The sequence below is a fragment of the Python bivittatus genome, unplaced genomic scaffold (genome assembly GCF_059951505.1).
Source record: "Python bivittatus isolate LINGU-HERP-01145 unplaced genomic scaffold, Pbiv_v1 ctg000850_np1212, whole genome shotgun sequence".
Lineage (NCBI taxonomy): Eukaryota > Metazoa > Chordata > Lepidosauria > Squamata > Pythonidae > Python > Python bivittatus.
Window position 1 is genome coordinate 42,776,220 of NW_028277112.1, and position 22,189 is coordinate 42,798,408.

The 22,189-nt window shown below is 38.7% G+C and overlaps 1 protein-coding gene across 2 annotated transcripts in view; it reads right to left on the bottom strand.

Moving 5' to 3' along the window:
* Positions 1–21,371, bottom strand: part of RFX3 (regulatory factor X3) — a 153,242-nt gene extending 131,871 nt beyond the window's left edge. The window contains exon 1 of one of the 2 annotated variants that reach the window (XM_088129962.1): positions 20,664–21,371. The gene's annotated coding sequence lies outside the window, so the exon portion shown is untranslated. The remainder of the gene's footprint in view (positions 1–20,663) is intronic. The other variant, XM_088129961.1, reaches the window with a different exon arrangement.
* Between the last annotated feature and the right edge of the window lie 818 nt (positions 21,372–22,189).

Sequence of the window (22,189 nt, forward strand, 5' to 3'; positions counted from 1 at the left end):
GCAGGACATAAACTTAAGAAACACACTAATTCTCACAGCTCCAATTCTACCCATTCCCATTCCTTTGTACCCACTACTATTGCTATTAAGAGAATGGTGTACAGCACTGCAGCAGCTGCCTGTCTTTTCCCACTCAAGCTTTTAAAGGCACAATATCACAAATCTGCAGAATACATAATACAAGCAATCAGTCAAGATTAAACGCTGGTTCAAAATAAAAACAAAAAACAAGGTCTGAAATACTATTAAGTTGAATAAAGAAGCCCTGCATGAAAAAGAAGGAAGTAATTAAAATGCAGTCTAGGTATTATAGATACTAATATATTAACAACATTGTTATAAACCCACTTACATGAAAAAGCTCTGTAAGATTTTCAATAAAAACAGAAGGGATAACAAATATAACAAAGTGAAGACACTCGAAAAATCATATATAAAAAATTCCCCTCTCACTTCTATGGGTGGTATGTGTCTTCCTCAATCTCGGGTCCTCTACCAGAGGCCTGGGAGTTTGAGGGTTCTGCGCGGTATCTTAGCTGTTCCTAGCACTGCGCTCTTCAGGACAGAGAGCTCTGATATTGTTCCTGGGATCTGTTGGAGCCACTCTCCCAGCTTAGGAGTCACAGCCCCAAGTGCTCCTACCACCACTGGGACCACTTTGGCCTTTACTTTCCACATGCTCTCTAGTTCTTCCTTCAGGCCCTGGTACTGCTCCAGCTTCTCATACTCCTTCTTCCTGATGTTGCTGTCACTTGGCATTGATACATCTATCACCACTGCTATCTTCTGGTCCTTGTCTACTACCATGATGTCTGGTTGATTGGCCAGTACATGCCTGTCCATCTGGATCTGGAAGCTCCACAGGATCTTAGCCCTGTTATTCTCCATGACCTTCTGTGGAATCTCCCATCTGGACTTGGGGGGGGGGTCTAGCCCATACACCGTGCAGATCTTCCTGTACACAATGCCAGCTACTCAGTTGTGCCGTTCCTGCCTGCATCTTATACCCTGCCACTATGTATTGGACTGTCTCGGAGGCCTCTTTGCACAATCTGCACCTTGGGTCCTGTCTAGTGTGGTAGACCCCTGCTTCTATGGATCTGGTGCTTAATGCCTGTTCTTGTGCTGCTATGATCAGTGCCTCGGTGCTGTCTTTTAGTCCAGCCCTTTCCAGCCATTGATAGGATTTCCCAATGTCAGCCACCTCAGCTATCTGTCAATGGTACATCCCATGCAGGGGCTTGTCTTGCCATGGTATTTCCTCTACTTGAACTTCCTCCCCTGTCTGCTACTGCCTCAGGCATTCTCTCAGCAGCTCATCTTTGGGTGCCATCTTAGTGATGTACCCCTGGATGCTCCGGGTTTCATCCAGGACAGTGGCTTTGACACTCATCAGACCCCGCCCGCCCTCTTTGCAGCTGGTATACAATCTCTGGGTGTTGGACTTGGGGTGGAAACCTCCGTACATTGTGAGGAGCTTCTGGGTCTTCACATCGGCAGCCTCATGTCTTCCTTTGGCCAGATCACTATACCTGCAGGGTATCTGATGACTGGTAGGGTGTACGTGTTAATGGTGTGGATCTTGTTCTTCCCATTGAGCTGGCTCTTCAGGACCTGTCTTATCCTTCGGTGGTACTTGGATGCTGCTGTCTTCCTTGCATCCTCATCATGGTTCCCATGTGACTGTGGGATACCAAAGTATTTGTAGCTGGTCTCTATGTCTCCTATGTGGCCCACTGGTAGTTCTACCCCATCAGTCTTAACTACCTTCCCTCTCTTTACTATCATTCGGCCACACTTTTCCAGTCCAAATGACATCCCAATATCCTCACTGTAGATCCCTGTCAGGTGGATCAGTGAGTCGATGTCTCATTCAGTGTACAGCTTGATGTCATCTATGTAGAGGAGGTGGCTGATGGTTTGTAGCTGGCACCTAGAATGTCTGTATTGGACAGATTAATCTAGACATCTATGATATCAATAAGAGACTGACATCTAAACTATTCCCTTTTAAAGTCTTCTGGCTTAAATATCAACTCTCAAGCTGATTAACATAAATTAAAAATTAATATTGCTATACTATTGAAAGGTCCTGTCAGACTTAAGATCCTACCATAAAACATACTTAATATTCAAAATATCCAGGATGATATTGACTCTTGCTCTGATGAGTCTGATTCCCAATTTTAAAATCACACATGAAAGGTAATAATCATCAGAAAGAATGAGAGGATAAGGAAAACAAGCAAAAAGTTAAACACAGAAATAGCCAATTTATGTTACTTAACAACGAAAGCCATTGAGGTGGCACCCATATGTGATTCATTAATATTTTTAATGAAACACATTGTGCTAAACTAGTCTTCATAGCTCTAAAGGCCTCCAAATGAGTAAGACTACAGCTCCCAGAATTCACAACTAGAACAGTTGTTGGAAAACTCTGCTCAAACTAGATTTGGGTTAGTTGAACCAATAAATAAGGTTTAATAGTCAAGTTTACTTTAAAAAATGTATTAGAAGATCAAAAAAGTAATCAATAGGAACTTGTGGTAACTATAATCAGTTAATTTCTTGGGACATAATGTTAGAACCAAAATAAATAAAAATATATGTGTCAGTTAAGTAACTATGTATGACAGTGTATAGCTTCATCTTGGAATAAAAGGATCAAGTAACAGCTATGCTTTTAATGGAAATTAAAACAGAAATAAAGCAAAGTAATAGCACTACTGAAAATAGTGGTCAGATTTGAAAAGCACTTATATAAAACAGACAGCAGACTAATATTTGAAGTAACAATTTAAGTACAATTTCCTAAAATACTTGGCAAAAGTGATCAGCTGACAATTCTGGTTCAGTCAGCCGGGTGATGTATCAATTGTATAATGGGTTACAATTTGCCAAATTGAACTAAAAGTATATTATATATCAAAGAAAGCAGTAAAATTCTACACAAGCATATTTTGGAAAAAATAATCCAAACATCTGTTAAAACCTACATTTCCACAATTGAAGCAACTTAGTTTAAGATGCTTTTAAGTTAGTTAATCAATCTACAACTATCAAGCACATCTTCAGAACTATATCTATGATAAAGTAGCATTTTTGCATGTACTAAGCTCTATAGCTGCAGGAGCTTTGAGACATCTTGAATGTATCTAAGAAGCATCTATCTCACAAAGGAAATGGGAACCCTATGCATGATTAAATTCTGAAATGCAGTTATGATCCAGCTGATAATAGTGTATCCGGTTGTTTTCTTAAGCCATACTTTATAATAAATCAGTTGACATATAGTATATATAACGTATGTACTAATTTAACACAATGTCAGTTTTGTATTGAATTTTATTCCATTTTCTGAATAAATATTTGTGTCCAATAATTCATTGGCAGCCATAAAGAGAGACATACATCTCACCCTCAGCCTTACCATGTTTCCTATGCTAGGAAAAAAGAAAGAACCCTTATTTTCTTGATGGGTGACAGAAAGCCTAAGTCCTTTCCTCTGCTTCTGTAATCCCAGACAAGTCAAAATTAACACTAGCTTCTGCACAAATTTGCTGCTTTCATCAAAATTATGAAAGTATCACACCACAAGCACCACTCCTTTTGTATATGTATGTGACATCACAATTGAGTATGTGTCATTAAGTCAATGTTGACTCTTAGAGACCATATAGATTTTCTCCATGACGATCTGTCCCTAACCTGGTCTTTCAGGTCTTCCACTGTGTATTCATCGCCACTATAACTGAATCCATCCATTTTGCTGCTGGTCATTCTCTTCTTCTCTTTCTTTCCACCTTTCCCAGCATTACAGACTTCTCTAGAGAGGTATGTTTTTGCATAATATGTCCAATTATGATAATTTGAGCCTGATCATTTGTACCTCAAGTAAGAATTCTGGGTTGATTTGCTTGATTATCCATTTGTTTATTTTCTTGGCTATCCAAGGTATTCTCAAGAGCCTTCTCCAACACCAACAGTCAAAAGTGTCAATATCCTTTTTGCCCTGCTTCTTCAATGTACAACTTTCACTCCTGTCACAGGAAAACCACTGCCTATAAGATTCTGATATTTATAGTACAGACACATCCCAGCCTCTGAATATCTTTTCCAAGATACACAGAGCAGTCATGAAGGCCTTGGAAAAGATATTCAGATGCCGGGATGTGTCTGTACTATAAATATCAGAATCGTATAGGTATGGTTTTCCTGTGATAGTCTATGGGAGTGAAAGTTGTACACTGAAGAAGCAGGGCAAAAAGGATATTGACACTTTGAATGTTGGTGTTGGAGAAGGCTCTTGAGAATACCTTGGATAGCCAAGAAAATAAACAAATTGTCACTTGCCTGCTGGTTCCTTTACTGTTGATAGTCAATCTTAAAAGGTAGAAACTATCTACCACTTTAATATCTTCATTGTCAATTTTAAATGCGACATCATTACACACATATAAAGCAGTGGGGCTTGTATCATGATAATGCAACACTGATTTTGTCATTGTGCCTTCTCCACGGCTGCTGCTGACTGACTCAAGAGATGTACAAAACATTATGAGCTCGAAAGGGCTCCTCTGATCTTGAAAAAAAAATGGCCAGATTCCAGAATTATTGTTTAAGCTGGTTAAACAGTGGTTTTAACTTTTTCAAACAATGCTGTTTCTAGTGTTCTGACTCTTCCAGGTGCTACAATCAGTCTGTTCTTTTGTAGCTTATGTTTGTTTTCTTTCAGGCCAATAGAACAGCAGAGAACAGTTACATCCTTGCCGCTATTAGCTTATAACAGATTAGATGAGGAGAGAAGTCAGTGCTGGAAAAGCACTAAATGGCTCAGGGCCTGAAAAGCCATTTTAGAGTCTGGCCTGAAGCTGGAAGAGAGGACCATGACTACTGTGATTGATCAATTGTGACTGGAGTGCCTAGTGCTCCTCAAGCTTTACTGATGAATACAGTGGCACCTTGGGATATGAACGCCTCTACTAACGAACTTTTCGGGTTACGACCAGCTCCGGCCGCAAAAATTTACCTCAATGTGCGAACTCCGCCTCAGGGTACGGCCATTTTTCCGCCCTGACACGTGGTCCGCAGCCATTTTCCCGCCCCTGACATGTGGTCCGCGGCCATTTTCCCACCCCTGACACGTGGTCCGTGGCCATTTTCCCGCCCGACACGTGGTCCGTGGCCGTTTTCCTGCTGCGCTGCGTGGCGCCCGGCCGTTTTCCCACGGTGCCGCGCCACGCCCGGCCATTTTCCCGCCGCACCGCGCCCGGCCGTTTTCCCGCCCCGACGCGTGATCTGCGGACGCCAGAATGGATTAACGGTAATTACACTGAACCTTATGGGAAAATTTGCTTCGGGGTGCGACCAAATTCGGAGGGTGGAACAGATTAACCGGATTTACATTGAACCCTATGGGGAAATTTGCCTCGGGTTACGACCAACTCGGGATATGCCCAGAGTCACGGAACGGATTAAGTTCATATCCCGAGGTACCACTGTATCTGGTTGCCTGCACCAGGCAACTACCCCCACCCCTACTTTAGTTTTAAAACCAGATTCTTAATTTAGAAGGAAGAGAAGTTCTATTAGAGTCAAGGCAAGATCTCCCAATCAAGAGAATGAGATAGTGGTTTTTTATGTTGCCCCTCCTCCTAAAACAGCAGCGGTGCCATCAAATTGCCTCATGGGTGAAGTTAAAGCAAGACCAGGTGCTCAGGACCAGCTTCACCAGCAGAAGCAAAGGAGATGATAAGAGCCAGTCTGGTGTAGTGGTTATGGTGCTGTACTAGAAACCAAGAGACTGAGTTGAAATGAGCTGTGACTTTTAGCCCAACCCACCTCATAGGTTGTTGTGGCAAAAACAGGAGATTAAGATAAGATTATTTATATCCTGCCCTTATTTGTACGTCCCTACAATATTTTGTACGGACATACAAAATAAGGTCAGGATATAAATAATCTTATCACCATCATCGTTGACTGTTAGCCATAGCCATTTGGCTATGTTAGCAACCCTTAGGCCCCTACCCTCCCAGCCTTCCAGAAAGGATTAAAGACCTAGCTCTGCCAGCTTCCGTGGGGTGATAACAATCTTACCCAATCCTGGTAGTGGCTGGCACCTTGATGACACTCCCTGAGTGACTGCCAATTATTCCTGGATCTATTTATTTTCTATTTATTTATTTATTTTTAATCTGCTTTCAATCATAACCGATTCTACGGAGACTGCCTAGACGAATCCCTGCAGTTTTCCTGGCAAGGTTTTTTTGGAAGTGGTTTGCCATTGCCTTCTTCCTAGGGCGGAGCCCAGCTGGTGGTCGCAGGCAATCGAGTCTCTTCCATTGTGTTGTGTCCAGCAACTGGCAACCAATTCCTGTTTTCCCGTGCAAGGCGCCACCAGCGTTTTTCCTCCCACTGGGCTAGGAGTACCTATTTATCTACTCACTTATGCTTTCGAGCTGCTAGGTGAGCAGGAGCTAAGGGCGCAAGATGGGAGCTCACCCTGCCGGGCAGAGCTTGGGCTTAAACCACTGAAGCATCAACCATTTCTGGGCAGCAACTTCCAGCATCATTAAGCCGCTGTGCCATCATGTCCCTATTTATTAATAGTAGATTGTAATTTTGTAATTTTAATTGATTTTAACTGTTTTATAAACCACCCAGAGTAATTTCAATGAGTTGGGTGGTGACAAATTTGATATATAAATAAATATATAAATAAACCCTTACACTAGAAAAAGACACTGACACTTCCTGAATCCCAATTCACAGCTAGTAATGATGGTGATTGAAAAAGACCAACAGGCCACATACCTCCATTGAAGTGGGAACACCTGTGATGGAATGGACTTATGAAAGCCAGTCTCAGGGAGATAAGCGTGTTCTTAGCCCCCAGCAGGAGCGTGGGAAGTTCAAGAAGATGAGGCTGGCACCTCCCTAAGGAATTCACGGTGTTGTGGCTGGCTGGCTGGGAACTAGGGTTCAGTCTGGGGAGATTTTCTGTCTGGAGGTTGTAGCTAATAAACGCAACAGAACTGTATTTGCATTGTCTCTTGGAGTTCTTTGGGCTGAACCTGACATCAATCTCCCCAGACTGAACCCTAGTTCCCAAGCCAGCCAGCCACAACACCATGAATTCCTTAGGGAGGTGCCAGCCTCATCTTCTTGAACTTCCCACGCTCCTGCTGGGGGCTAAGAACACACTTATCTCCCTGAGACTGGCCTTCATAAGTCCATTCCATCACAACACCGCAGCAATGAAGACTGTATCCACTCCAAGTTTATCTTGGATATCCATTTATTGCTGTAATCACTGCAAGGCATAGGTTAATGGGGGAAGAGACTCTAAATATGTGGTTTTCAACCACTGAGCTGTGGCACATTGGTGTGCTGCGAAATGTCCGCAGGTGTGCCACATCAGCCAGAACTCCACCCCACATGACATCACCAGGGATGGACTGCCTCCATTTCTCCTCATGTAATCTGTGATATCACAGAATTTCCAGTTTCACAACCCAGAAGGCCAACCTATGAAATGTATGCCATGAGATGAAAAAGGTTGAAAACCTCTGCTCTAAATGAACATTGGGAATGCTTAAACATTGCTGTAGGCATAAATCAACAGTCCTTGCCATTATTAAAAGCAGTAGGCAAACTATGTTGCTAGCTAATAGTAAGATTCCCACCCTGAAGCAGACCAAGCTGCCACTGCAATGAGTAAACAGCTCTTGGTAGGGCATTTAACAAAACTAAGTTGTAATTTAGCACACTAGCACACAGATGATGGGTTGAAATGATCTTCTCAATTCTGCTTGTCCTTAAGTTCAAAATCCCCTTGCTCAGTATCTTCATCAAGCAATGTAAAGAGGAAGCCCTGCAACTTCTACAAGCAGCAGGACAAGAATGCACATCATCTCAGGACATTTGGTCCAGTAAATGTGGAGTGAGTACCTCTTTCCTCAAGTATCTTCTCACTCCTGGGAACAGAGACTCCTGAGTTAGACTGTTACTGTAGTTCAGGAAACCTTCTTCATTTTCACTTATTTAATTATTTAAAGGCCCTTTCCATCAAAGCTCCCATACTTGGAACACCCTCCCCCTGAAGTATGCCCCACCCCTATCTTGTTAACATCCCATAAACAAGTAAAATCTGCATTTTTTCAATAAGACTTTGGCCCCAGATGATCTGACTGAAGCCATTTTTCTTAGATATTTTGATTAGTGGACTTATGATTATGTTATTTTTACATTTTGTTTTTGTTGTTGTTTGCTGTTCTGAATCCTTCAGGGACAGATTATAAGAACTGTAAATAAATACTCTCAATGCTTCATCACTTAAAAATATATTGTTTTGCCATCACACTATGCCTTTATGTGTGTGTGCATTGCTATATTTTCTAGCCCATTCTCCTGATACACCAGAACCAGAAGAGAGTACACACCTTTGATGTGAAAAGCCACTTCTTTTTTATTAAGCAACTGATCCACATAGAGAAACATTTAACATTGGATCATATATCTTGGAAAATGCTTTATCCCCTTCACATGGACAGGGATACAAATAACTTATGTGCAGTGTTGTCAATTAAGATGGACCAACTTTTGCTAACTGGGGGCCACATTTAATGATGGGGAAGCTATATTACGTATGTAGGTGAGACCAGAGAAAGGAAGGAAGCCTAGAGAAGACTTTATTGTAAGCCTACTTTAGTAGACTCTTTCCTGCCCCAGGCTCATAACTACAGTACTAACTGCCTTGAGAGAGGATCCTTGAAGATAGAGGTGACACAGGAGCCTGCTCAGCCAGACTGTTTTTTCCCCAAGAGATTCCTGAAGAGGAAAGTACAGGAAAACAAGCAAGACCATTCCTGAAACTTGCTTGGCTGGAATCTTACTTCTTACTTCTGAGCCCTTACTACTTTCTGTTTTATGGGAAGGATTCTAGTATTTTCAAAACTGCTTATATTGTTTAAGCTGCCTTGATATAACCAAAATTCTAAATTACTGGTTATAAATTCCTGTAATAATAAAAGAAAATAAATATGTACAGTAGTTGGGGGCAGGATTTTCTGCTCTCCTCCCAGTTGATTAAATGTATTAAGTCTATTCTAGGATCCACACCACAGGTTTATTTTGTTCTGCTTCAAAAAAACAAAAAACTATACCATTAATTCTTCATAACCTCACCATAAAAATTCAGTGGCATAAATGAAGAGGACTCAAGGCTAAATTCAGCCCACAGGCTGTCCATTCTGTTCTAGATTCTGGAGGAATTTTTTCTTACCATAGCAAGATTTGAATCTTCTGAGAACCCTGCCATTTATAGGTATTCTATGCTGGTCTCGTAACCAGACTAATGACTATAATAACTAGAATGGAAATCCAGCATTTCTTTTTCCTGTCAAAATAGGCAGATTATGACTTGGTTGGGCTGCTGAGAAATTAACCACCTACAATTCTCTGTTATTTATCTAACAATCTGAATTATTCATACCAGAAAATTGTGGTATTTTCTTGGCTGCTCACTTGCATGTGGTATATGGGATGAGTGTACAACAGATTTCAGTTATATCATAATGGCATTCCCAACTTACATTTTGATTTATGCCTTCTAATCATGATTAAGGGAAGGTACAGGAAGTTTAATTTTGATTAATGAGTGGTAGCATATTAGAATTGGTTTTTATATGAACCTTCATTTCTATTACAATAATTGTGCTTTTGATTTTGTCTATGAATTCATATATGACCATGTACAGTTATATAATTCCCCATGCAAGAGCTGGCATGACTGAATCATAAGACCTGCCTACTTAGCTATAATTCAAGCACATTTATAATATTGCAGAATTATTGAGACATATTTCTAGGCAGGGATTTAAAATCAAGATAATCAACTATGATGAATTTTGGAAAAGGAAAAAAAACAAAATTTGCATTTTTCTACCATATAACCCAAAGCATAAATTAAAAGAACAAATCAGTTGTAATTAGTATCAATGCTACAACCTTACACAATTTTTACTTAGAAGTAAATCCCGTTCGATTTAAGAAAGACAATTCTCCATTAACACATATAGAAGTAAACTGAAATTCTCTCATAAAAATATTTAAACAAACCATTGAACATCTTCCTGAAGAAATGCATTTCTGTGTAGGAAGTATACAGAGAAAGGTCCAAAAGTTATTCATTTTCTGAGTTATATAAGTTATAGGACATATAAATCATGTACTGTATTGCAACCTAGAGTTAGTTATTATATTATCACATTCGTGCTAGCCTGTCTTCTCTAGGCAAACTCTGCAGTATTAATGACAACTTAAAAACAGGCTACAATTTTCCAGCTGCTTGTTATACTGGTATATGGAACCAATACAATTTACTCCTTTAATATTGCATGTAGTCTTTTTCCTCAATCTCATCTAAAGCTACTATAGAGTAGATTACAAGAAACTTTGTTATAAATTGAAACTGCTGATTCTAAAAATAAGTCCCTGCTGATTCACAATGGTGTCAAGTTGGCTGTCCATTATGCAGAAGTGGATCTAATATTATAGGGCTTTAATTACTTAAACAGCAATAGTGACAAAATAACCAACCTTAAATATTTGGCTATAATCTTAGAAACTTAAAAAAAATCTTCCTATTCCAAAATAATTATGTAAAATCTGAAACATCAAAACAGTTTTTTAACATTAGTCGAAACTTAGAGCAACATATATTCAAAATAGCTATCACTGATTTTATATAAAAAGAAATGCTAATGGAAGATGCAACTGTTATTTTATAAGCAAAATATTTGAATTACTTCTATCTATGCAAATTGAAACTCTATTAAATTACTTCTTCCCCCTCCCCCCCACTCCCAATCCAAAAAAGCACCCCTTTTTATTTAAAAAAAAATCCTCCTAAAAGGATTAGGAAGAAATATATAAGAATGTACCATGAGTTTCAGATTAATAAAACATTCAGTTTAGAGTAAAATGTTCTGAGGCCTAGAGAAAAGAAAAACATAAACTTATGTTTTGCTACTGAAAAATGTAGAAGAAGCCATATGCTTTGGATGGCCCTTTTGTGAGCCACTGGAAATCCCAACACAAGAAATAAAAGTAACACCTGTTTAAAGCAGCCATCTGTCCTCACAGGCTGAAGAAACTAGACTCTTTCCACATAATCCTGATCTTCAAAATACAGAGCTAAACTGCACCTGGGAACACTTATACAAATACTGTTCGCAACTCTGTTTCTTAAATGCCATAAATAAAGCCATCTATCAATGATTGCATGTGCTGGAAAAATATGCATCTTAAACGCAAACATGCAGTTTTCAGTAGGTTTCTCCCATTATGTTTAAACAAGATTAATTGTTCTATTGATAATTGAAACATGGATTTTGGGTTCTTAAAATAAGCCTCAATTCCTTTGACATGGAACATGAATTTTAAAAAAGCACATTGACATTTAAATGAAAGTTTGGTTTAGTGCACTGTAGTATCAACATTCACTCACAGTCTGTCAACTTAAATGCAGAACAATTTCCCCTAAATTATCATTTTTAAGAAAGACCTTTTGACAGAAGTGTACTGTTTTGTTTCATACCAATGTATATTGCTGTTAAAGCTCCTTTCCAATCCTAAATCTATGTTTTAAATATAGCACTGCAATATTTTTATTAACTGGAGGGAGAAAATGTAAATGGGAATATGTGATTTTATTAATGATAATCTTTCCATTTTCAGAAAGTTATCCCGATTCTTCATTTAATCTAATTCACATATTCATATTGCTCTTTCTGCTCTTCCAAACAAATAAAGAAGTGAATGCTATTTTTATAATTCTTTAGTATAGGGTGGTACTTTTGCATTGACTACATGAAGAGTTCTCTGCAGACTCAAAATTACTGGCCCTCTTATAGTTAAGAAAAATTAAAATTAAACAGCGCACATCATACACTGAAATTTGGGGCAGGGGAGGCCCTTTGTTTATTCATTAAGATTTTTTTTTCACTAAACTTCAGCTGCTGTGATAATCAGATTTAAAATTCTGTAAACTGGCATTAGATATGTGCAATCCAGCTGTATAGATTAATAGCTTTTAGCAGTCTGAGCTTGCAATTTAAGCAAAAGATGCAAAGGTTAAAATTTATGAAAAGGCAAGAATTCAGATTATTTTAAAGATTAACAATATCACAAATCTTAAATAATTTTGATTTTGATGTACAGTTTTGGATATATGCAAAATGTTTTGAATCACACCATTCTGAACTGGAAATACCCCATTTTGAATGTGAAGCACCCCATCTCAAATGAAAAACAGTTGTTTCAATTAACAAACTGAATGTAAATACTTTTAAAAAGGCTGAAAGAGTCCCTTTAAAACTCAAAACACAATTGAAATTGGGCATTTTGCCCTGAAAGTGGGGTGCTTTGAATTCAAAATGGCTCAGTTTAAAATGTTCTGGAAACCATATTTTTATTTCTATCATTAAAGAAATGATCAAGACCATTAGATTGACTACAAAACTAGGGAAAAGGTCAAAATCACTATAATCAAGATTTTTCAGGAGCAGTAAGGTATACAGGTGTTTTTTTTTTTTTAATTAACAATGAAGACACTAGAATTGAACTTTGTGAGAGGTCAGTTTTTTCTTTCAAGACTAAAATGTTTAGATTTCTGATGAGGTTTTTTTTTTTTTTTTAATTTTACATTCAGGTGAACATACACAGATTATAATAATGCAAGAGACTGGCCAGAAGAATTAAAATTTTGGAATTTATAATCACAGCAGAAAAAATTGTTCTTAAATATTCATAGGACTGATAACCTCAAGTTTAATGTAAACTGTTAAGACAATGATGTTTTGGAATTTAAAGCATATTAAGTGTCATAAAAACACAAAGATTAGAAATCTCTTTCCATGTTCATGTATTAATAGATTTACACACAACTGAAATGTGGCACACTTCTCTGTGTGCATCAGCCCTCCGCAACCAGGTATCCTTTAGATGTGTTGCACTACAAATTTCAAAATATTTACTTATTTAATGTATTTATTTAAACAATTTATATAGCCACCCATCTCATAGCAGTGACTCTGAGCGATGCACAAGGATTAAAAAAAACAAAACCATTATACAAAATAACATATGCCCAGATCTAAAACAATCAATTTTCAATCCACCCCAAAACAAATTAATCCATCAAATAGAGACCAAGTTGTTCAGGAATTTTAGTTTTAGTACATCTAGAAGGGACAGGTTGGATGAGATACTTCTATACAAAACAGAGATGTGCATTTAAATACATGCTGAAAAAGAAGAAAACCTTACACTGTTAACAGCAGCCAAGTAAAATAGAGCACGTAAACAAAGCAAGTTTAGCAGCATGCTTTTAAAAACCCCTGTAGTACCACACTGACATTAGGCTATATGATACTGGAGCAATATATATTTCCTATCCTCAAATATCTGAATACTGTAATGTAACAGATTATTAGGATCAGATTCTTTAAATAGCTACTTTTTAATTTTTTAAAAAAGTAAAAAAAAAAATTTTTCACAAAAAAAAATCCATTTAAATCTAATGAACACAGCATCAATATCTACGATCCACAGTTTCAATAAGGTGAACCAGATGAATTCAAAAGCATTCTTAATCACACTTTTTTTAGTTGCATACTCTAATCTGCATATTTTTTAAAAATACAAACTCTTCTTGTCAAGGTTGGCTAGCCTGGCATATGTTAGTGTACAGGATTAGTTAGGTACCATTGAGTCAGGCCTGACTCCTGGCGATTGTACTGACAAATGGCTGGATGGATCATTCATTAGCAACGTATGAAGTATAGAAACAAAGAACAATTTTAAAAGATAACAAAACAAAGTACTTTAGGAAAATAGAAGATATCACAGGAGAAATATAACAAAATACTCAAATTTAACCTAATATAGTCTTTGTCACCAAGATCTACTCTGCCTACAAACACTAGTTTTTGCTGCCTACCTCCTGAAAAGCAAGCCAGCATTTATCGAAACAGAATACAGTGTTGTAGTCCAATAATCTTTAAGCATCATGATAGGGATTCCCTTCCATAAAGAGAAAACACTACATGCCATGCCACTCGAAACATTCCTCATCTTTTAAAAAACATTCAATTTCTACTACCAGTAATCCGCGTTTAGCATCACAATTGGGACCAGCAACTCAGTTGTTAAGCGAAGTTGTCACTAAGTTAAACTGTGACTATGCTTATGATCTTACTTCAGCTTTCCTTTGCTTTACAGACCTGCGAAGGTTGTAAATGTGAGGATTGGTTGTAAGGTTATTTTTTCATCAATGTTGTAACGGCGAACGGTCACTAAACAAGGCAGACACTAAACAAGGACTACCTGTACAGAACTCAGTGTACACACTATAGCCATTAGATCTTAGATAGTGCTGCTAAAGACTGTCGTTCTCTAACTATACAAAAGTTTTTGTTTACAGTCATGGTGATTGTTCCTTTTGTTAACAGTGAATTCTAAGAATTGAAAACACATGAGGAACTCTACATTAGTGCCATCAATTTTTCCCCTTATGTAACTGCACAGTGGTATCTCTAGCTTGCTGCAGTTTGGGATGTAGGTAACAGAACATGGCATAAAGTTTAACAAAGAAAAGAAAATGACTATGGGAAGATGTACTTAGATTTTACACCAGGAAAATAAATCTTGTAAAAACAGTTCAGCAATGAAATAAGATACCTAGGAACCCTGATTTTTTTTTCCTCTGTGATATTTAAGAAATGGATTAACTATCTTTTGAAAATGATCCAAGCATAATTTACAATATCCTTTTATCAACAATAATGCATTCCAAAAAATAATGCCTGACTGGAGTTCTTAAGTAATAACTTACTAGTTCACGCAAAGTAATCTAAGATAAATCAGGAGGCCTTTTATATATATCCCTCATGCTGTATTCTTCTTATACACTTTCATTATCATTCTTTATTTTCCATGGGGCAAGTCAACCAATTGTAGGTATCTAGTTCATGGAATTCTCACAGCAGATGCAAGTGAAAGTAGTGTGAGTTTCCCAGGAGTATCTTACATTTCTATGAGCAATGCTCTCCCTGGAAATATCCTGTCAGTTCATAATTTAAATCAAAATTATAAATATATTGTGTTAACTAAAAGAAAGATGAAACCCTCCCCTCCCATTAATTAGCTTTGAATGGGAGAGTTAACTTACATTTGTCAAATAAAAACAGATATTAACCAAAAGTGAGAGGATGGACAGCACATGCAGACATCAAGCTGCAACATAAACAAGTGGCTATAATGGAAGCAGGAGAATGGGAGAAGCCACCACCATTGTTTTTGCTCACTGACAGCAAGTATTGTAGAATAATATGTGGAGTCAGTGGAGAGCCTCTTCTATCCATGGGGTCTATATGTTTTTCTAGAGTCCTCCATTTAGTGAGGCAAAAACAAAAGTATCTGTTTCTTTCCCTCTACTATTTAACTGCAACAACTTATACTCTACACTGGACAGCAAGAAGGGGGGGTTGCATGTTCTCATCTTCTTCTCCATTGAATGGGAATATTGTTGTAAAATTTCATGATTTGACAGGAATAGGAGTCCTAAGCTTGCTTGCTTGCTTATTTATTTAAGAGATTTGTATAGCTGTCCATTTTATGAGCCACAACTGTCACAGCAACAGCGGTAAGAACATAAAAAAAAACAATAAAAATCAACATCCCCTCCCCCCAACCCCCCCCAGCGCCTAAACCAACAATCCCGAGTACATAAAAAACAATAGTCCCTGGGGTCCAACCTCACTCAGTGGGAAAGCCAGCATTACCTCAGAATAGAATAAAAGAATTACAATCTTTGAGTTGGAAAGAGTAATTGAGGCTATCCAGCCTCCATCTGAACACATTCAATGAAAAGGAGCCCACTACATCTCCAAAACATTGGTTCTACTGAGAAATCACTCTTATAGTTATAAAAAAAACTTCCTAACATTCAATATAACCTCAGACTATTATTCCATGTCCTCTCTGGAATAAGAGAGCAGGTCTCTTCTATGAGTTATACTTTCACATATTTGAAGAATGCTGTTGTATTCCTGCTAAACCTTTTAGAAGACATTTCTCTTCTTCTGACTATCAGATATAATGGATACTTTAGTCCAAATCCAAGGGGAAAGGGGGTGCAGTTTGGAAAGAATGTTGAGGAATACTGCAAGATTGAACAAAAAAGCAGAACTTAGGGACTCAGAAATCCTTTATTATGCTCCAGAATAAGATACCACACCATTAAACTCAGTGTGACTTATTTCAGAGTAAGTATGCAAAAGTTTGCTAAGCCCATACATTAGCCTTTTGAACTTTCCACAAAGTTTCTCCTTCCATTCTGTTCTTTTCCCAGTCTCAACTGTTACATTTTGTCCTCTTTCTACACTTTTTCCTTTTTTCTCTTTCCAGCGTTGCTTTCATTTATTTACCTTATTTCCATTCTCTTTTCTTTTTCTCCTTTTTTTGCTGTTTCTGCTGGAATATGTGTGAGTGATGTATATACAGATGGAAGATCAATTAATTTTACAATGGGTGCCTTATTTCACACATAATTACTTTTAATCAGTAGTTATACATTCAATTAATACTTTAAATTTTAGTACTCCCTTTTTGCGAATGTGTCCTCTGCTCAATGCACATATACATATTAACATGCACACAGACAAGTGTGCCACATGCCTATATTTGATGGGTTGAAAAGATCTCCAGGATTAGATTCAACCAAAGCTGTCATAGTTAGGTTGACTAGGTATGGAAGCTAGACATTTGGGGAGTGCTTAAAATATTTTTCTGTTTAACGTTTCTTTGGGGTTAAGCTTTTTTTCTATTGTTTTTGAGTTTCATCTTAAATTCAGAGTCCATTTGGAGATATATGGATTTTTTTTTCCTCTGCTTTTTAAAGATCTTCCAAAAGGAAGCCACATCTTTTCTTCCAAAGTCCACCTCTAAAGGGCAAGAGACTCACATAGATAGGATACCTCAACTTCAATGCTTTACACTAAGGATACGTTTCTCCTATTCCATAAAGTCCCTAGCCATCAGTTATAATCAAGGTTTTAAAAAACAATCATGTGTGACTTAAAAGAGAAGAGCAGTAAATCTCAGAATAAGCAAGACCCATCCATTTACTCAAGGGCTTAAACCTATAGCTGTCAAGCAAAATGAATCACTGTATCCACTTGTTCTTCATCACAGTAATGAAAAGCAGTTGAGTAAACTATTCAAATCCTTTGCACCTTCTCCAGTTATGATGGATGCTAGTGGAAATGATGTTATCTACAACAAGCATAAGATGTCTAGTACAGTGCTAAATAAAGACACTAGGTGGGTGTTGAAATATGGAAAAGAAAGGCTGAGAACTGTCTGTATATAAAATATATAATATGAAAAAGAAAGTATCCAATAAAAAGAATGTGCCTAGATGTGTGCATGCCTCAGAAAAGGTATAGGCATGACTGCAGTAGGCTACATTTTACATTATTGGGTGCAATTTGTAACAGCCTCTAAAGAAATTTTAACCCACTCTCTGCATAGATAATAACCCTAATAACTAGGTATTCAACTATCTCAATGTAAAACCACGGTACTTAACAGGAATATAGATCTTTCTAAAATAAATACACAGTTGCCACCATTTATCTAGAAAGGAATTTCCTTCACATAGTTAAGTAGGTACATGCCTCAGATGAAAAGAGACAAGTGGATACTTGGGGTAATGACTGAATTTGATTAAAAGACTTTTTTGTTAGAATACAATTGGAATAAAAAACAAGAGTAATATAAATTAAGGTATTTATCTTTGAAATTATTCATTCAGAAAATGGTTATTGCCCTGAATTCTTGGGACACATTACACAGAATATAAATATAATATAACATATCACAAATCGTAACAGGAAGAAAGATTCTTATTGGTTTGGGGATGTATCCAGCTCTGCCCATCCTTTAGCACACTGGAAATCACTGATAGTATTCATTCTTCCTCCCAACTCTCCAATTATGCCCCAAAAGCTCTGAGACTCGGAATGCGGGGCAAAGGAAAGTCCAGTTGCAAAGGTCCAGTTAGGTAACATGAAAATATTAGATTAATTAACATTGCTGAATGGCAATTTTTAATTTGACATCCCATCTGCATCCTGTGGTTCAGTGAGATGTATCAACAAAGGAAACATCCTTTTCTTATATTATTTAATAGGTCAAATTAGAAAAGATACGGAATTTCTGTCTCAACATGATCGACTGACAGACTTACCTTTTAAACTATCAAAAGAACCTCTTCACAATATTTTAGGTTAATATCAGAGCACAATTTGTTTTCTTACCACACAGAGGTAGCTAATTGTGATGCCTCTGAAGTTGGCTTTGCTAGAAATAAAATATAATCGGTATGCTAATATTAACCAAAGTATTCCTGTGAAAGCTTAAAAAGTATTGCTACGGAATCCGTCATTTTAAGATACAAAAGAAAAATCCCATAATAAGCTGATTAGTTGGTCACTGTGGTGGATCAGGAAAAGGTTCACTATTTGTACTGTAAGTCTGCACCGTATCGTTATGGTCATACTTTAGTAATACACTAAACCATATATTGTCTTGCTTCTGGACTACGGGACATTGTAATTTCAGTGCTTAGAAACTATATAGCTAGAAAAACAATAATACTAATTTTTTCTAACTTTATAAATTACAAATTTTAGTTTAAAGTAAGACAACAGGTGGATGCAGCAAACAAAAGGAAAAAGAAAATTGCCACTACTGCAATAAGAATATAAATAGGATTAATTTATATTCTGGATATAAAATAATATGCAGATTTACACATTAATACATAAGAATTATCTATCCATTCCTGGTTTGTGTAGTAGTTTTCAGACTGTCATAATTCATGTTTCATATATGTGTGTGTGTGGGTAAATGCACATAGGTACACATACACATCCTAATAAGTTTATGAAGTGAAATGACACAATATATAACTTATTCAAAAAACAGCCCTAGCTTTACCAAAGTCTTAATAATCACCTAACCTGCTTTGCAACTGACATTCTAAGAAATAACATATACTGATAGACTCTTCAGGGGTTATTCTATCAGATAAATCAATATATTTTTGTTGGCATTGTTACAAGTAACATTCTACTCAATACAGATTTCATAACTGAAAAAAATAATAATATTCACAGTTAAATCAGTCTCTTTTATAAGATCAATCAAATTAATAGAATGTAATTAGGAAACCTAGAATCTCCTCCAAAATCACAATAATTTAAAAAAGTGAGCTGGCAAGACATTTGGGTTGCATTCTAAATAAAATATGAACTCCAATGATCAGCATTATTCATTGAGAAATATTTCAATTCCATGTTAAAAACCAGGAGCAGAGGGGGTCAGGTGCAAAGTAACTGAATGTCAACAACTTGTCCCACTGAGGTGTATAAGAAATATTACCTTTTGTCCAGAAAGAGCAAACATTTACCATATGCTCCTGGTACAAACCTACAAGTCATAATTAGCAACTACCGTGATGATTAAGCATAAGCATATTTCCAATTCACAAGATTTATATTCTTTATGGTCAACTTGATTTTCATTTCAGCACTCAAGATAAATTAAAAAGCACAAGAATAATATATGTAATAACTACAAAAATTAATAAGGTTTCTGGGTAAAATTTTCCTTCCACTTTGTTGCATCTTTATGTTTCTTATATAAAGTATCATAAATAAAAATAATTTTCAGATGAGAAAGGTGATTGCAGGTTTTCCCCCAAGCTTAGTCAAGATAGATTCACTACAAATCAAAATTATATGCACACATTAAATTTGAATTAAATCACACATAATGGATTTCTCAAATATTTCTCTTACATCTTTCAAATAAATAATGTTAGTATTGTAGTGTTTAATGAACAAGAGAATGAACTGCAGCACAAAGATAATTGCCTATGAATGATCAAGCTAATGTCAATACGTAGGAAGCAACCTGCTCATAATAAAGTACTGAAAAGGTTAAAAAGCAAGTAGGGTGAGGATGATCAGAAGCAAAAAAAAAGTTCACAAGCACGGCAAGTCTACCCAATCCCAGTTGGAGTCCAAGGCCCACACACAAGTTCCAAACCCCTAAATCTTATATATCAAATTCCAAGTTAAAGCATGGAAGTACCCAGAGCATGGACAGCCACCTTATTTCCCCTTCGTCCATTAACTCCCTAAAAACAAGAATAGGAAGCATATTAAAACGAACAAAAAACACCCCCTCCTCTCCAGACACCTTATGGGAATCATTGGGGAGCTTCCCTCTTCGCGTCCAATTTTCTTTCCATTCTTAACCCCCCAGTGCAAATAATACCCACTTTCCCATCTAAACTCCACCAATTCACTACAGCCACCATCAGAGAAGAAAGGAGGGGGAAGAGGGAATATATAAAGAAAGCACAAAACAGGCCGGGGGAGGAATCACACACATACAGTCTCACACATATACACATTACAGTTTTCCCCGCTTTGCACATTCAGTGATTCAGCTCAATGGAGCAACTCCAGGCCGGTTTCTCGATGGAAAAAGGAAGGGGGGGTGCACATTACAATCATATTCACCTGGGCTGTGGAGGGCTGTGGTGGTGGTGATGGTGTTGCTCTTGCTGCTGGAGGTTGTTGTTGTGGGTGATGATGAGGATGGGGGTGAGGCTGGGGGTGAGGAGGAGCAGCAGCAGCAGCAGGAGGAGGTGGTGATGGTGGTGAAGGAGGAAAGGAGCCGTTGTTGTTGATGGGTAACAGTCGCCAGGACTACGGTGACTATGGCGCTTGATTCACAAGGCAACGGTTGCTATAACTCACAAAAGGGAGAGAGCGAACGAGAGAGCGAGAGGAGGAGAGGAGGCGGCGGCCCAGCCTCACAGGCCCGGAAGAGGCGGAGCTTTCAGTATGAATGATAAGTTCTCTCCCCCCCACCGGTCGGTCTCAAGAAGGGAATTGGGGGTTGAATTTTTCATCACGTCTTACACGCGAGGGGAGGGGGGAGAGAAATTAATGTGGGTTTTCTTCGGTACATCTGCGTGTGGAGGAGGAGTGGCGCGTTTGTTCCTGAGGAACAGTTGGGCTGCATGAGGCTTAAGAGCAACAGTCTTTCACTGGGTACAACCGCCTCAGCGTGCGCTGTAATCAACCTCCCTTTCAGCGGGAGGAGATCCAAGGGGCGGGACTACAATTCCCGGCTCCCGCGTGGGGGGAAGCCTGGCAACGATCCTTTATTATTTCCGGGGGGGGAATCGAAGCTGCGATGATAATTGAATGTCCCGGATGTGGAGAGCAGCTGAGCAGGAAGGTGTAACTTGTGTTTCATTTGGGTGCCGGTCTTACTTTGCCTTGTTTCGCCCTTCGGAGCTGTGTGGAAGAAGGCGCGTGGGGGGAGCGTTCTGCCCCAGCGCCTGATTTGTCCCTTTTCCCTCCCCCCGCTCTCCTTCGGGCGTTAAAATGGCTCGGGTTGAAGACTCGCGCCGCCGCCGCCATCTTACGTGGGGAAAGTGCCGCAACCAGGAGGTTGGAGGTCTCCTGTGTGGTTCTGAAACGCGGGGGATGGGCAGAAACCAAACCGCCCTTTTCCTGGCGGGGGGGAGGGAAGAGGCAGGGCCACCGCGCTCGCGGCGGGGGGGAGGAGTTACCACGCTGCCCGCTTCTCACCCGGCGCCCACTCCTCTCTCCGGGGGCGCTCCAAGGGAGGGTGCCGAGCAAAAATGCTCCTCAGAAATCCGCGGCGACAGGGCAAGCCGGCCAGCCCGTCCGGCCGCCCAAGCTTCCGCGGGTGCTAACTAGGCAAAGGCGGCAGGATAAGGCGGTGGCTCGGGTTTCTCGGCGACGCCGATGACCCAGCCCTAGTTTGCTTTGCTACCACAGTGGAGAACACAGGCAGGAGCTGCTGCCTCCTGTTCTCTTTTGGTCTCCTTTTTTTATACTTTTCTGGGCAACTCTCCCAGGAAAGAAGCAGGTGACGGCTCAGAGAGAGTGACAGTAGTTTCTTGCATTCGGCGCTCACCTGCTTTCTCTGCTGAGCCGGGGCGGTTGCCATCCCTGTCGTGTTTTCCAAAGGGAGGGCAAAAAAGTGGCCCAGGCAACATAAAACCCAC